Genomic DNA, 12,690 nt, shown 5'->3' with positions numbered 1-12,690 from the left:
TTTCGAATTTTTGAGTTAGGTCGTGAATTTTTTATTAAATATCGGCAAAAATCGAAAATTTTCAAAAAACGGCACTATCATCTTTACAACTATGTAACTCTAAAACAAAAAAGGATAATACAATTCTGTGAATTGCATCTAATAGTACATCTAAAGCGGACAAAATTGATATGTTACGCATGAATATAAAAATAAATTTGTAATATGGAAATACAGCTTTTGCAGAACCCTTGTAACCAACGTAACAAATTGACGTAAGATGTAAAATTACATATCAAATTTTTCCGCTTTCAATGATATAATGGATGCCGTTTACAGAACCACTATATCTGTTCTTGATGCAGAGCTATGAATTTGTAAACTTCGTGCTTCTATTTTTTTTTCAAACGGTCGAGTATTTGAAAATCTCCTTAACAAAATTCATGCCCTAAATCAAAATTCTGCTTCCAACAGTCACTAGAACTTAACTTTCTCTCTCAAATTCAACAAGTTTCATTAACATTGGTCAAGGGGTTATCTCAGAAAAACGTTTTTGCGTTTTACATGTATTTGAATAGGCTGAGTCGGAGTTGGACCCGAGCTAAAGTCTTAACCCCCTTTTTCTTTGCTTGGGGTAGCATACCGGACTGACATCTGGTATAACCCCCTGGCTTTCCTTTCCCCTTTTCATTTTAGAGCGCAGCACTTAGGCGCCCGTTCCTGCGTTGAGCTTCAGCGTCCCTCGGTGTAACCGAGTGAACAAGCACAGCGAAGGGTGTTAGCGAGTGAAAGAACACAGCGAGCGCGAGGAGAAAAGCGGAGGAGGGTGCAGCAGAACCGTGTGGCGGAAATCGGAGGAGGAGGGTATGGCGAAAGCTTGAGAAGAAATGCGTAGTGCGGCGCAAGACGCTACGAGATGGCGCCACTGTAGCGCGCGTCGCTTGTTCATCGATGGCGCCATCGATAAGGCATGCGGCCAGCCAACACCCTCTAGACTAGCTAAGGCCTCTCCATATCCTCCTCTCTTTTGTGGCTACGTCATCACACTACGACGGACCAGCTCTCGGCGCTTTCGAGGAGCGGCCGTCGTGCCCCCACTTTCTCCAACCGACCTCCGTCTTCTTCGTGCAACAACGCATGCGCGGAGCAGTACCAGCCGAAGTATCGAATTTAAGAAAACATTTTGATGCTTTCATTGCTGCTTTGCTGCAAAAATAAAAATGCTATTTTGTGAAAATTTATACTTTTTGTTGAACCGCTTATTTTGGAACGTAATATTGTTTTATGTACATGGTTTTGTTATACTTTTACGTATTCGTACAGAGTGCTCGACCTAGTCTAGAGGGTGTTGGCTCGACTGGAAAATGCGTTCGCACTGCGGTAAACATCAGTGCTCCTTCATTTCGTGAATGTTGTTGCACGTGTTCGCAGTTCTGCGTTTCTTTTTTTTCGTGCAGCGTGTGTCACGAAACTCAACGCTGTTTCAGAGTTAGCACCAGTACGGTAACGTCGTCGGTAACGACGAGGAAGTACTTCAGTGCCGGGAGGTGTGTGTCCAGTGTGCAGGCTGTGATAATGCCCGGGCATTGTTGCGTACCGCGGTGCCGCGGGAACTATGACGGTGGTGAGCGTGTGCGTGTCTTCACCTTCCCTTCGGACCCAGCAAGAAGAGCTCAATGGATTAGAGCTATCCACCGTGCGAACTTCACTCCAGGAAAGCGGTCGGTGGTAAGGAAACATTCCTTTAACTGTCGTTGTTACGCCTCTCTTAGTTGTATTGAAAACGCTGCAGGCAGCATGTTGCGAGATGAATCCGTAGTGCTGCCTCTTTCGGACCGAGTAAATTTGTGTTGCTGACATTCAGTTCGCACGAAATTCATAGAAATTTCTCGCACTGTCATGCACCTGTATGATCTTTAAATTTCAGGTTCTAAAGCTTTTGCTGTCTTTGTTTTTTCTTATCCCAGGTCTGCGAGCGCCACTTTAAACCGTCTGACATGGTAAATAGAACAAGCTACACGGATACCAAGACCGGCAAAGTGATTGAAGTGACACTGAAGCTCGTACGGCTACGACCTGATGCTGTCCCGAGCATAGTTCCCGACTGCCCGGCATATCTTTCTGCCCCAAATGCAACCACGTCTCGAGAGGCCCCTGATGAAAAGAGGATGCGCCGAGAGGCAGCTGCGTTACAAGATGCCATCAACTTGTCTACTGAAACACACCAGGCGGAAGAGGTCAGAAACAAAATTGACAACTTTCAGGCGCTGTTGAAATGCATACCATCTATCAAGGTCTCCAAATTCTGGACGGTTGTTTCCCAGCATGACTTCATTCTCTTTCTCAATCTGACTGTCGATGGTGCCCCAGCAATCCAAAAGTCCGGTAAAGTCACCGAGGACCTCTCTCTAAAGCTGTATTTTCATGATGTCGAGGTCACCAAACTTGATGGCGTGGAGATCATTCCAAAAACTGTGAATGATATTCGGTGCTTGACAGGTCTGTTGGATGCTGTTGAGAGCTGTGATAAGGTTCCTGCCTTCCGCAAACCTGAAGACAAGACAGGTGGCATATTGAAGCTCATGCTATCTCTTCTTGAAGACGCAACAAACCAAGAAATGCAAGACGAAGAGCGGCAAGATGCTATGACATTTTTAAAGGAACAAGTCTTTCTCCTTTTAAGCAAGTCACCCCGCTACTCTTCAGAGCTGTTGGTGTTTTCCAGCCTTCTATTTACCATCTCTCCTCATGCTTATAGGTACTCGCGTAACTACGGAGGTCTCACATTGCCACATGAGTCCACGATCAGGCGTGTATGCAATGCATATGTTGTAAATCCAGCAGCTGAACAGCAGGATGCTTCTTTCCTGCTTTATGCGAAGAAGCTCGCGAGTGCAATGAAGGACCATGAGAAGTCGGTGGTTCTCATGATGGATGAGATCCATCTACAGGCGTATTTTGATTATAAGGGTGGCACGATTGTCGGCACTGCCAGCAACACTTCAAATGCTGCAAAGACAGCTCATGTCTTTATGATCCAAAGCCTCCTGTCATCACAGAAAAGTGTTGTTCACATTTTGCCAGTAGAACAAATCAATGCTCAACAGCTGAACACTGTGCTCCGCAGCATCATAAATGAGCTTGAAAAAACTGGGCTTCGCATCATTGCAGTCATCACAGATAACAACTCTATCAATCGCAAAACAATGTCTCTCTTTGGATTGTCATCAAAAGTCAGCAGCTCCTATCCTCACCCATCAGATCCCACTCGTCCTCTATTTTTCGTTATTGACCCTGTTCACTTGTTGAAATGTATTCGGAACAATTGGATCAACCAAAAGAACCATGGAACCTGCATGTTTTTTCCTTCACTTATGAATTTGAACTCCAACCCCAAAATTATCACTGCTTCGTTCAAGACCCTTCGTGATCTTCATCTGAAAGAAGAAGACCACCTTATCAAGGCTGCTCCAACACTGTCAGTAAAGGCCCTCAATCCATCTAATATGGAAAGGCAAAATGTGAAGCTTGCACTGAAAGTGTTCAGCCTATCAACCATAGCTGCTCTAGAAACATGCGGTCAACGGTATGCGCTGCAGCATGCAGCTGGAACAGCGGAGTTCTTAAAGGTTGTCGAAACCTGGTGGAGGATTGTTAATGTGAAGTCGCCCAGCAAAGGACGCCGGCTTCGTGATGACCTGCAGACTCCCATTGCAGGAAAGCTGTGTCCACAAGTTGAATTCCTTCAAACCATCATGCAGTGGCTTGACCACGGGGAGAGCTTGAAGTTTGACAATGGAATTCTCACTCGGGAGACCCACAGTGCCTTGCGTCTCACTACTGAAGCCTTGGTCAAGATAATAAACTATTGCCTTGAAGACCTTGGATTTGACTACGTACTTCTGGGGAAGTTCCAGACAGACTGCTTGGAGGAAAGATTTGGGAAGTATAGGCAGCTTTCCGGGTCGCAGTACCATGTGTCCATCAGACAAGTGTTCGAATCCGAACGCAAGCTTCGCCTACAAAGAGCCCTGGCGCTTCCAGACTTGGATTCAGGGGCACCTGCTGTCAGCATTGATGAGGCGATTCTACAGAGGTTCGACATTGAAGTAAATGACAAGGACTTCGAAATGAAGGCACAAAATCTTCCAGCTATAACGTACGTGGCCGGATACTGTGCCCATGCTGCACTTAAAAAACTTGCATGCACTCGGCAAGCAGTCACCCACTGCTTGCCGAGCAAATTTGGTAGAAGATGAAGACATCATAATTGAGAATGCAGAAATTATAGCAAGCATGAATCGCGGAGGGCTCAAGTTCCCCCAACCTCCAGTTGTGAATGGTGTAATGACTACTGAAATCGTCCTGGACAAGCTGCGAAGTGAAAAGTATGCTGTGCGATTCCATTCTCTAGCGAACCAAAGGCAAGCCCTTTTCACACTGGCTACCAACCTGATAAAAGACAGTGACAGTTTCGACAAATGTGAAAGTGGGCATAGTCCTCACATTGTTATGCATCACATTCTTAGCGCTGCAACAAACATTCTGCTGAAAAACTATTGCAAAAATAGGAACGACAGTCTTGTGCAAGCAAAAGTTGCTCAAAAACGGAAGCTTAACACTTTCAAATCTTGACTGTTCTGACTCCTTGTGTGCAACACCTCTGAAAGTTTTCTGAATACTTGTACTCTGTAATAAACATATCCTTTGTATGTAACACAGCTTGCTTCAATATTATCAAATAGAAAGGCATCTGCTCACTTCAGATGCCACCCATGAAGCTGTAAGCTGTTCTGAGAGCCATAACTTATGGCAATGTTTTTTTGTCTGTGTGTGGAGAGGGTGACTGTTTGTCTGGAAGAAAAAGGTTACAAATAGTAGTCATATTCCTGGCAAACAGTCGGCGCTAGGTGATATACCACATGGTTCAATTTTTGCCCGAAAATAATTTCAACGTCCGCGTCATGCAACGAGCTATTAATAAAAATAAAGATATATGTGAAGGCACAGCGGGATATCAGTGCCCCCCCCCCCCCCCAAAAAAAAAGAAAGCGCGGACTTTCAGGCAATCTTAGGCGATAGTAAAAGATACTGAATAGCCAACATATATTCATAATCCGGAAACCGCTTTCAGTTTTTAAACCTATTCACCGTGGACTGTGTACCGGAAATGACATCGTAGATATACGCCAGCATTAAATCACGGGGACAAAATCTTCAAAGGACGATTTCACGTCGCGCTGCAGTTACACAAGAACGAACGCGCAGCAGCATCCCTTCATGAACACGAACTCCGGCGCCCGTCGTAGTGTGATGACGTCACGGAGGAGCAGAGAGGCCTTGCCTAGTCTAGAGGGTGTTGGGCCAGCGCGTCCACCGGTCCCATATATGGAAACAAAGCGCTGCGTGAGCGCAGTCTGTCAGTGGCGACTGCTGTGGAACGAGCCCACGCGTCATCTAAGCGCTGCCACTCGCGATATCCCGATTAGCGAGGGAGTCGCGCCACAGTTGGCTCAGTTTGCAACGTGCCCCACGAGACAGATTGTCTGCGCCAGCCAGTATATCGCGAATTGAAAACACGTATACAGTTGCGCTCAAATTTGGCATTAATAATAATAATAATATTTGGGGTTTTACGTGCCAAAACCACTTTCTGATTATCAGGCACGCCGTAGTGGAGGACTCCGGAAATTTTTACCACCTGGGATTCTTTAACGTGCACCTAAATCTAAGCACACGGGTGTTTTCGCATTTCGCCCCCATCGAAATGCGGCCGCCGTGGCCGGGATTCGATCCCGCGACCTCATGCTCAGCAGCCCAACACCATAGCCACTGAGCGACCACGGCGGGTGTAAATTTCGCAATAGGGAGTATCGTAATCATCGGTGAACTTTTTCTCTCTCTCCTGTGAATTGGCTCTAAACCTCTCCTGTGTAGTTTCTTGTTCTGCCCACGCTGACCTGTATTCAATATTTGCGTTCGTGTCACGTCTCCTTTGTTTCTAATGCAGGCCGCGATGCTTAAAATAATTGCTGATTATTCAATCAGTTCATTGTTTATCAAAGGTTCGCAACCTTTGTTTTATAGGGATGCTGTGAAGAGGCACTCTGCTTTGTAGTCGCAGGAAAAAAGAATTCGCGACCCAGGCAAGCACAAATGTTTGACAGAGGGAGAGAAAGAGAAATAGAAGAGAGGAGAGGCAGAGGGGTTGACCAGACGCGCGTCCGGTTTGTTACCCTGCACTGGGGAAGGGGTATAAGGATGAAGAGAAAGAGAGAGAGAGCACAGTTTCACGCCCTTCTGAAGGTTCGCACCGAGTCTACTCACGGTCGCCAAGACCTGTCGACTTGAGGTTATGCAAAAAGGCTTTCGTGACTTTCTGTGCCATCGACGCATACGGCCATGGTCCAAGGATCTTAATTTCATGAAATGGCCTAGAGTCCAGCAGGTTCAACGCTGTCCGGGGATCTTCACGCTCGACGTCGTACTGGCGACAGAGACATAGGATGTGTTGAATCGTTTGTACAGTTCTACAATAGTCGCACGTGGGCGTATCCCGCATTCCAATACGGAACGAGTCGATGATTCGGTTGCCGTTATGCATTGGTTCTATGGGACGGTGTCGGTGCAGAACGGGCTGGTCGGTAAAATCAAAGGGTTTGCAAAATGGGACGCAATAAATCACTGCCGGACTGTATTTCTCTTTCTTAAAATTTCGTTTTGTCCTAATGTATAAGCAAATGAAAAATCGGAAAATATTTGTGTCATTGCGGCAGTCGTAAACGAGTGATAGCATAATGTCCCGGCTTCACGTGCAAGCAAAAAAATTATTACAAAGCTCACTTCGTGATCTTCTTATGGCATTTGTAGGCCTTAACACCGACGAAATGTGCTGCTCTAGTTACAAAGGGTACCTCAAAGTAGGAGAAAATACACGGAGCAACCTCAGATACCGAACCCAGAGAAAGATGAAAATTACATTATCTGTACTTCATTTAGCGTCGCTGCAAAGACCACGATACCTTGCATCTACATTTTACGACAAAACTGACTCGCCATGCATGTTGCCCGGATCTGTCAACGGTTACTCATAACGCCGTTGAACCTGATTGCCAAGTGAAGCTTTCGGGCGTTTTTCTTTCATTATGAATGACGGCAGCCAGGACAACACAAGATCTACGAAATGGGGTGTATTCGAGCAGGAGGAACACGCCTCCTGTCAGCATTTTCCTCGATTTTTTTTCTCAGGATATCCGCATATATTGGCGTTGGAGAAAGCTGCAATACCATTTTCTATATTGCAGGCAATAATTTAGCAGGACCCTTTTTTTTGAGTAAGGATATTGTCGTTATCACTTTTCTTCCCGAGCGTTGGATATTTAATTTTTTAGGCAGCAAAGGACTCGCATTGCCTCCATGGCATCAACTATAAATTTGTTCTATGGGTCCCACTGGTAAAGCCGCGTTTCATTCACAATCAGAGGCCAGGTGGTCTATGAAATTGACCTTCTGGGTCAATTTCACAGAGTCTGGAGAGCTCCCTTGATGAATGCGAGCGCTTTTATTAATATTACGTAGGCAGGTTTAGTAGGACTAATCGTGTTGGGAATGACATGCAAAAAACGGCACGAATGATTGTGCATGGACTGCCGTGCGCAATATGCAATTATGTGGCGCGTTTGGCCATCTCTATTTGACAACTTTTTCGGATAAGGCACTGATAAGACAGCCCTTTACGTATTCACAGCTTTTTTGCAGTAACATTAAATTTTAAGGGGAACATGGGCGCTGTTTCACTAGACATAGGGCAAAAAAAAAAGAAGGCAGCTTACCTTTTGACACGTCGAGTTCTATAAGGCAGTGAAAAGGTGTCATTGTGCATTTTTGACTCGTGTCCGCACTGAAGAAATCGTGTCACCACAAGGTGCAAGAGAGCTTTTCACATGCAGGTGTGAAAAATTGTTGGCGGCAGGCTTTTCAGCCCCCAGGGATCTCGACGGTCGTTGAAACCCTCCCGCGGAAGTTTGAGCAAGCGCGCCTCAAGGACGGTGATAAATCCACCAGGCAAGAAGCGTCGGCTGGAAGTCGTGCCTTATATATGCTCAGCCTCGCCACACCTAAAAAAAAGCAAAAAAAAAACCCTGGCGAGTATAAGCACGACGATGCCGTGGTATTTTCTGCTCCCGAACAAGCGCTCACGCTTCTGCTCTGGTGTGGACGCAACCCTCGATTGAAAAAAAAAAAGAAAGAAAGACCAGGTTGCCAAAAAACAGTTTGTTTCGCCCTCTGTGAAATGCACTTGCGGTGTGGACCTGCTCCTTCACTTCGTCTTGGGTCGGTACTTATTTTCCTTTAACGCCGCTCCTCGACGTCGTCCGTCGGCGTCGTCCGTTGTCCAGCGTCGTGCAGCTCGCTTCCTCGCCCAAGTTGTATCCCTCTTCGAACCTGCACCGTCGAGTTTCAACACGCCGTAGAGTTGCAGACTCGGGCGTCGACGCCGCTTACCTGTCCGCAGCACTCAGCGGCGCCGTGGTGTTTCTGGTTCTACGCATTATCTGCACCAATTCATGCGAGAACAAGCCAATATCTACAGGACTGCGTAGTAGCGTTTTTAGATTCACCTCCATGAGCAAGACTGGCCTAATTACGAATGCAAAGTATGAACTGTGGTCCCTACCGTGCTTAGAGAACAAACACGGAACGATTCCATGCAGACACCGCGCGCTCCATTTTGCCCACAATGTACAGGTGTTTCAATGACATCTTTTTGTTGTTGTTTTAGTTTGCGCATAAATTTACAGTGATAGTACCTCGATATACGGGCGACGCTTCTATTATCGCTTTTCAAGCGCTGTTCGCATGATACGCACTCTTTGCAGCTTCACATAATGCAATCGAGAAACTCATTGCCGTAGACCACCTTGTGTCGGTGAAATCCCTGCCTTGGCTTTCTACTCTGACTGGTGGAACGACGTATAAATATGCGAGGTAAACGCTCTGCCAGTGTGATTTCACACGATGCGCCGATATAGCTACCGTGGTTAGTTTACTACGCGAGGGGGGAGTTTTCCCCCAGGACGCGTCCTTCTACTTGTTCGTTGTATATTCCTATTCGATTCGCTACCCTTGCAATTGCTTGGTCTCCAAAACGAAAGAGCATCGTGTCCATATATGAGCCGTCGAAAAACACTGCTATAGGCAGAAACCGCTGGACAATCGCCCCTTCACAGAAGAGAAAGTTCTAGGACACTGGTCCAGACGGGTTTCGGCACTCAAGGCCTTAAGGGCTTTGCTCAAGTTCTTAAGGACATGTGAATTGTGCGAACGCCTTTGACTATTGTTGCGCGTAACATCGCGTTACTGTGTGCATTTTTTTTCTCTTTTTTTTCCTTTTTTTCTTCTCTCTTCCTTCTCCTTTTATTCCCTTTACCCCTTTCCCCAGCACAGGGTAGCCAACCGGTATTTACACTGGCTAACCTCCCTCTCTTTCCTTCCCTTTTTTCTCTCTCTCTCCCAGATGCGGCAAAAATTACGACCAGGATAATATCGCAATACATCTCGCCGAAAAAATAATGATGCAGACACAACGCGCATTCTTGGAATCTATGTGAAGCGAAAACTTAGGCTTCTTACGATATATATATATACCGTAAGAAGCCTACAGACAAAGACACTGAGGACAACACAGGGCGAATCGCTTGTGCTTGCTAATTGAAATAAAGAAATTATAAATTAATGGTGCCACGGCTTTTCATTCTTGTATCCGACATGTGTTTATAACCGGTATTCTTATAAGTGGCTTGGACTGTATATCGGTACACACACCAACTCCTTGCCCGCAGGTATCGTAATACGCACCTTGTATGCGCGAGGGATACTTCCAAGAGGCGTGTGTATCCCCATCGACAATATTAAATGGGCATCTATGGTCGCTGCTTTTTCGAGGCAGGTATACAAGCAGTGCAAGTAGGACTGTCCGGTTTCCCCATCCTAAAGCGAGAATCGAAAGTAGCTAATAAACTTGCTGAATATTATCACTTTTTGGTGATGGCGGATACAACAAAAGATTAAATATTTTAGAGTTGGTCAAGTGTATCCTTCTGTAGGATGAATTTTTTATGAGTAGAAAGGGTGAGGACTAGGTGGGAGTAAAAAAATCTTACTAAAAAGAAAAGAGATCAATCTGCAGAATTTTGTTTCCTAAAAAGAACTCTGCGTTTGAAGTTACGAAATGGACGTTTACCAGTGCCCACTACAGCGGTTCTCAATATGTATCTCGGCGTCTATATTTGCTAACCACCTAGAACAACAAAGCGTCTCTGCAATATTACTTCAGTGAACACGTATATTTCATCAGGGCAGACTGTATATCTCGTAGCGATGTGAAACAATGTTCAACTTTTTTTTGCCATAGTTTGATTATTTGAGTAATGTTTAATCTCTTCCGAGAGTAATCACTATCATTGGTGCTCACTGTGAGAAACTACACGTTGCTTCTCACCTTTGAAAGCGCTCATTTCTTAATAATTTTTTCGTGCTATTCAACAACTTGCGGCGTTGAAGCTTAAGCGGCAGTGTACATTGATTCGCGACGAAACGTACTAACGCTTCCTTGAGACTTCTTCCACAGCTCAGTTTTGCTATCTTTTAAAATCAGAAAACGAGGCGGATATTTTTAGCACAGAACGCGGATCTGACAGCAAAACAGAAAAGCACCGGGAGACTGGCAATAAACTATAACCAGCTTACTGCCGAGTACTTGTGGCCTCTAAACTATAAGATTTAGCTCAGCAGCGGTGACAGCAGCTAGTGCGGTCGGTAGTCCTCGAATCTAACCTCGGTGTTTGCATCTGTGCGTTCTCATTCGTGGGTCATTACATTTCCTAGTTGGGCTCCTGGTGTGGAGCTAATTTCCATCACGGGCCGTAATGATCTATATCAGCGCGCCTGCCAACTTTCCGTTACGAAGCCACGTTGTTTCGGGGACGAATTACAACGTTCGGGGATGATGTCTTATCTGATATCTGGAGGGCGTTCTCGAACGATAGCAGAAACGCGGTCACATTTCCCAACAGTGAAAATCGAATGATCGAGACTGTGAACGAAGCTTGCATGGCATCGTCATTTTTAGCATGTTCTCTGCAGTCAACGATGCGCTCGCTGCCTAGCATATGACTTGTCACAGAGTCAATTCATTTATAAAAAAACATATTTATTTACATATACAGATGACCAACTACTTCAGATAGTTCCATTATGTGCCTCTCAGTAGGATGTCGTTTGCGTTGGTTATGTGCAAGTTCCTTTAGGTTTCTCGCAGGTCTGATTCTAGCCTGCCCGATCGTATGTATGGATGTTGCCAGCCTGTGCAGCAGCGTCGGCCGGACCAGGATTGCCTTCTCTAACACCCGATAAAAGCAACAATGCTCCTGAGACAGATATATCATACACTGCACAAACAGGTCACCTAACTACCTTTCACGAACCTTTTGGACCCAAGCGATACGGCACCGCAGGCAGTAAGCTATTTGAGAGATGGGGAGCGAGAGGTCAACCTAATTTGGAAAACGGTTCGTTGTCCAAGCCGTCGGTGCTGGTAAGTACGGCAAGCTGCATTGCATCAGTGGGTTAAAACTTGCTCATCGTAACGCGTCCGGCTTATCGTTCCCGAAAGAAGATAAAAAAAAAGGAGAGGGGGTTACCTCACCAGCTGTTCGCGATTGGATAACCCGCACTCTACAATGGGCAGACATTTCCGCATTGGCTTCATCGTCACGTACAGCCGGGGTGGCACGGCTGGCTCGTAATGAGCGCGGAAGCCTCCATTAACTAATTACGAGAGCGACTCATTCAAAATGGCCGCCCTCCCCTTCGGGCGCCAACCACCTTCCTCGCCCGACGCAAGTGTCGCGCGGTGGGCTCTGCCGCACAACTTGCGTGCATTGCAGTGTAAGCTACAAAAAACGCGGAGTAATAACTAAAAAAAAAAGATGAAATGGGTAACGGGTAAGACAAAACTAATGCCAAGGCATGCGAGAAAAAGTTAAAACCACAAGCTTGTCTCCTGCACTCGCTCTTACATTTTATTTCGTTCCGCTACAAGTGCATCACTGGAACCGATAGTCGTATCCCGCTCCAGTGAAATTCTTTATTCAGAGACTATACACTGCGTCTAGATTTCCTAGCAAAAAAAAATTAAAGAATTAAAAAAAATCGTTCCAAGTGGGTGCGCCTTGCGAAGTCCACTGCTAGAATTTGTAAATGGCAATGTGGGTCGTACGATAATTCCCTAGAATGCTAATGAACGAATTCTTGTTAATTGGTTAATTTTGCATTTCAATTTTTTTGTGCAAGTAGGGTGTGCCGCTTCGAGTAAACCGGCTCATAAACTAGAACTGAGCTATCTGCCACAGGCAACCTTTAAAAAAATTTGGAAAGTTCGCTGGAACACCCTGTATATAAGCCTCCCTGCGCGACACCCGACTATCTGGTTCAACTATAGGCACACGTGCAACAGTATAACAACACTACAGCTTTTTACATCAGCAATTGGAGTCTGTAATTCATTACCGGGCAACATCCGTTCACTACTGAAACAGTTCACGCAAGCTTGTTTATAAATGTTTGTGTATTTGTTGTTCATCCCACTCCTGCTGCATACTGCACACTGCATACATAATGCATCCTCGTTGAGGCTGCGGTAGGTACAAA

At 45.6% G+C, this 12,690-nt stretch overlaps 1 pseudogene; it reads left to right on the top strand.

Moving 5' to 3' along the window:
* The first annotated feature begins 1,507 nt into the window (after nt 1–1,507).
* On the top strand, nt 1,508–4,653 carry LOC139051005 (uncharacterized; annotated as a pseudogene).
* The last annotated feature ends 8,037 nt before the right edge of the window (nt 4,654–12,690 follow it).

Source organism: Dermacentor albipictus, chromosome 10, assembly GCF_038994185.2.
Source record: "Dermacentor albipictus isolate Rhodes 1998 colony chromosome 10, USDA_Dalb.pri_finalv2, whole genome shotgun sequence".
Lineage (NCBI taxonomy): Eukaryota > Metazoa > Arthropoda > Arachnida > Ixodida > Ixodidae > Dermacentor > Dermacentor albipictus.
This window is presented reverse-complemented; position numbering and strand designations above follow the sequence as displayed.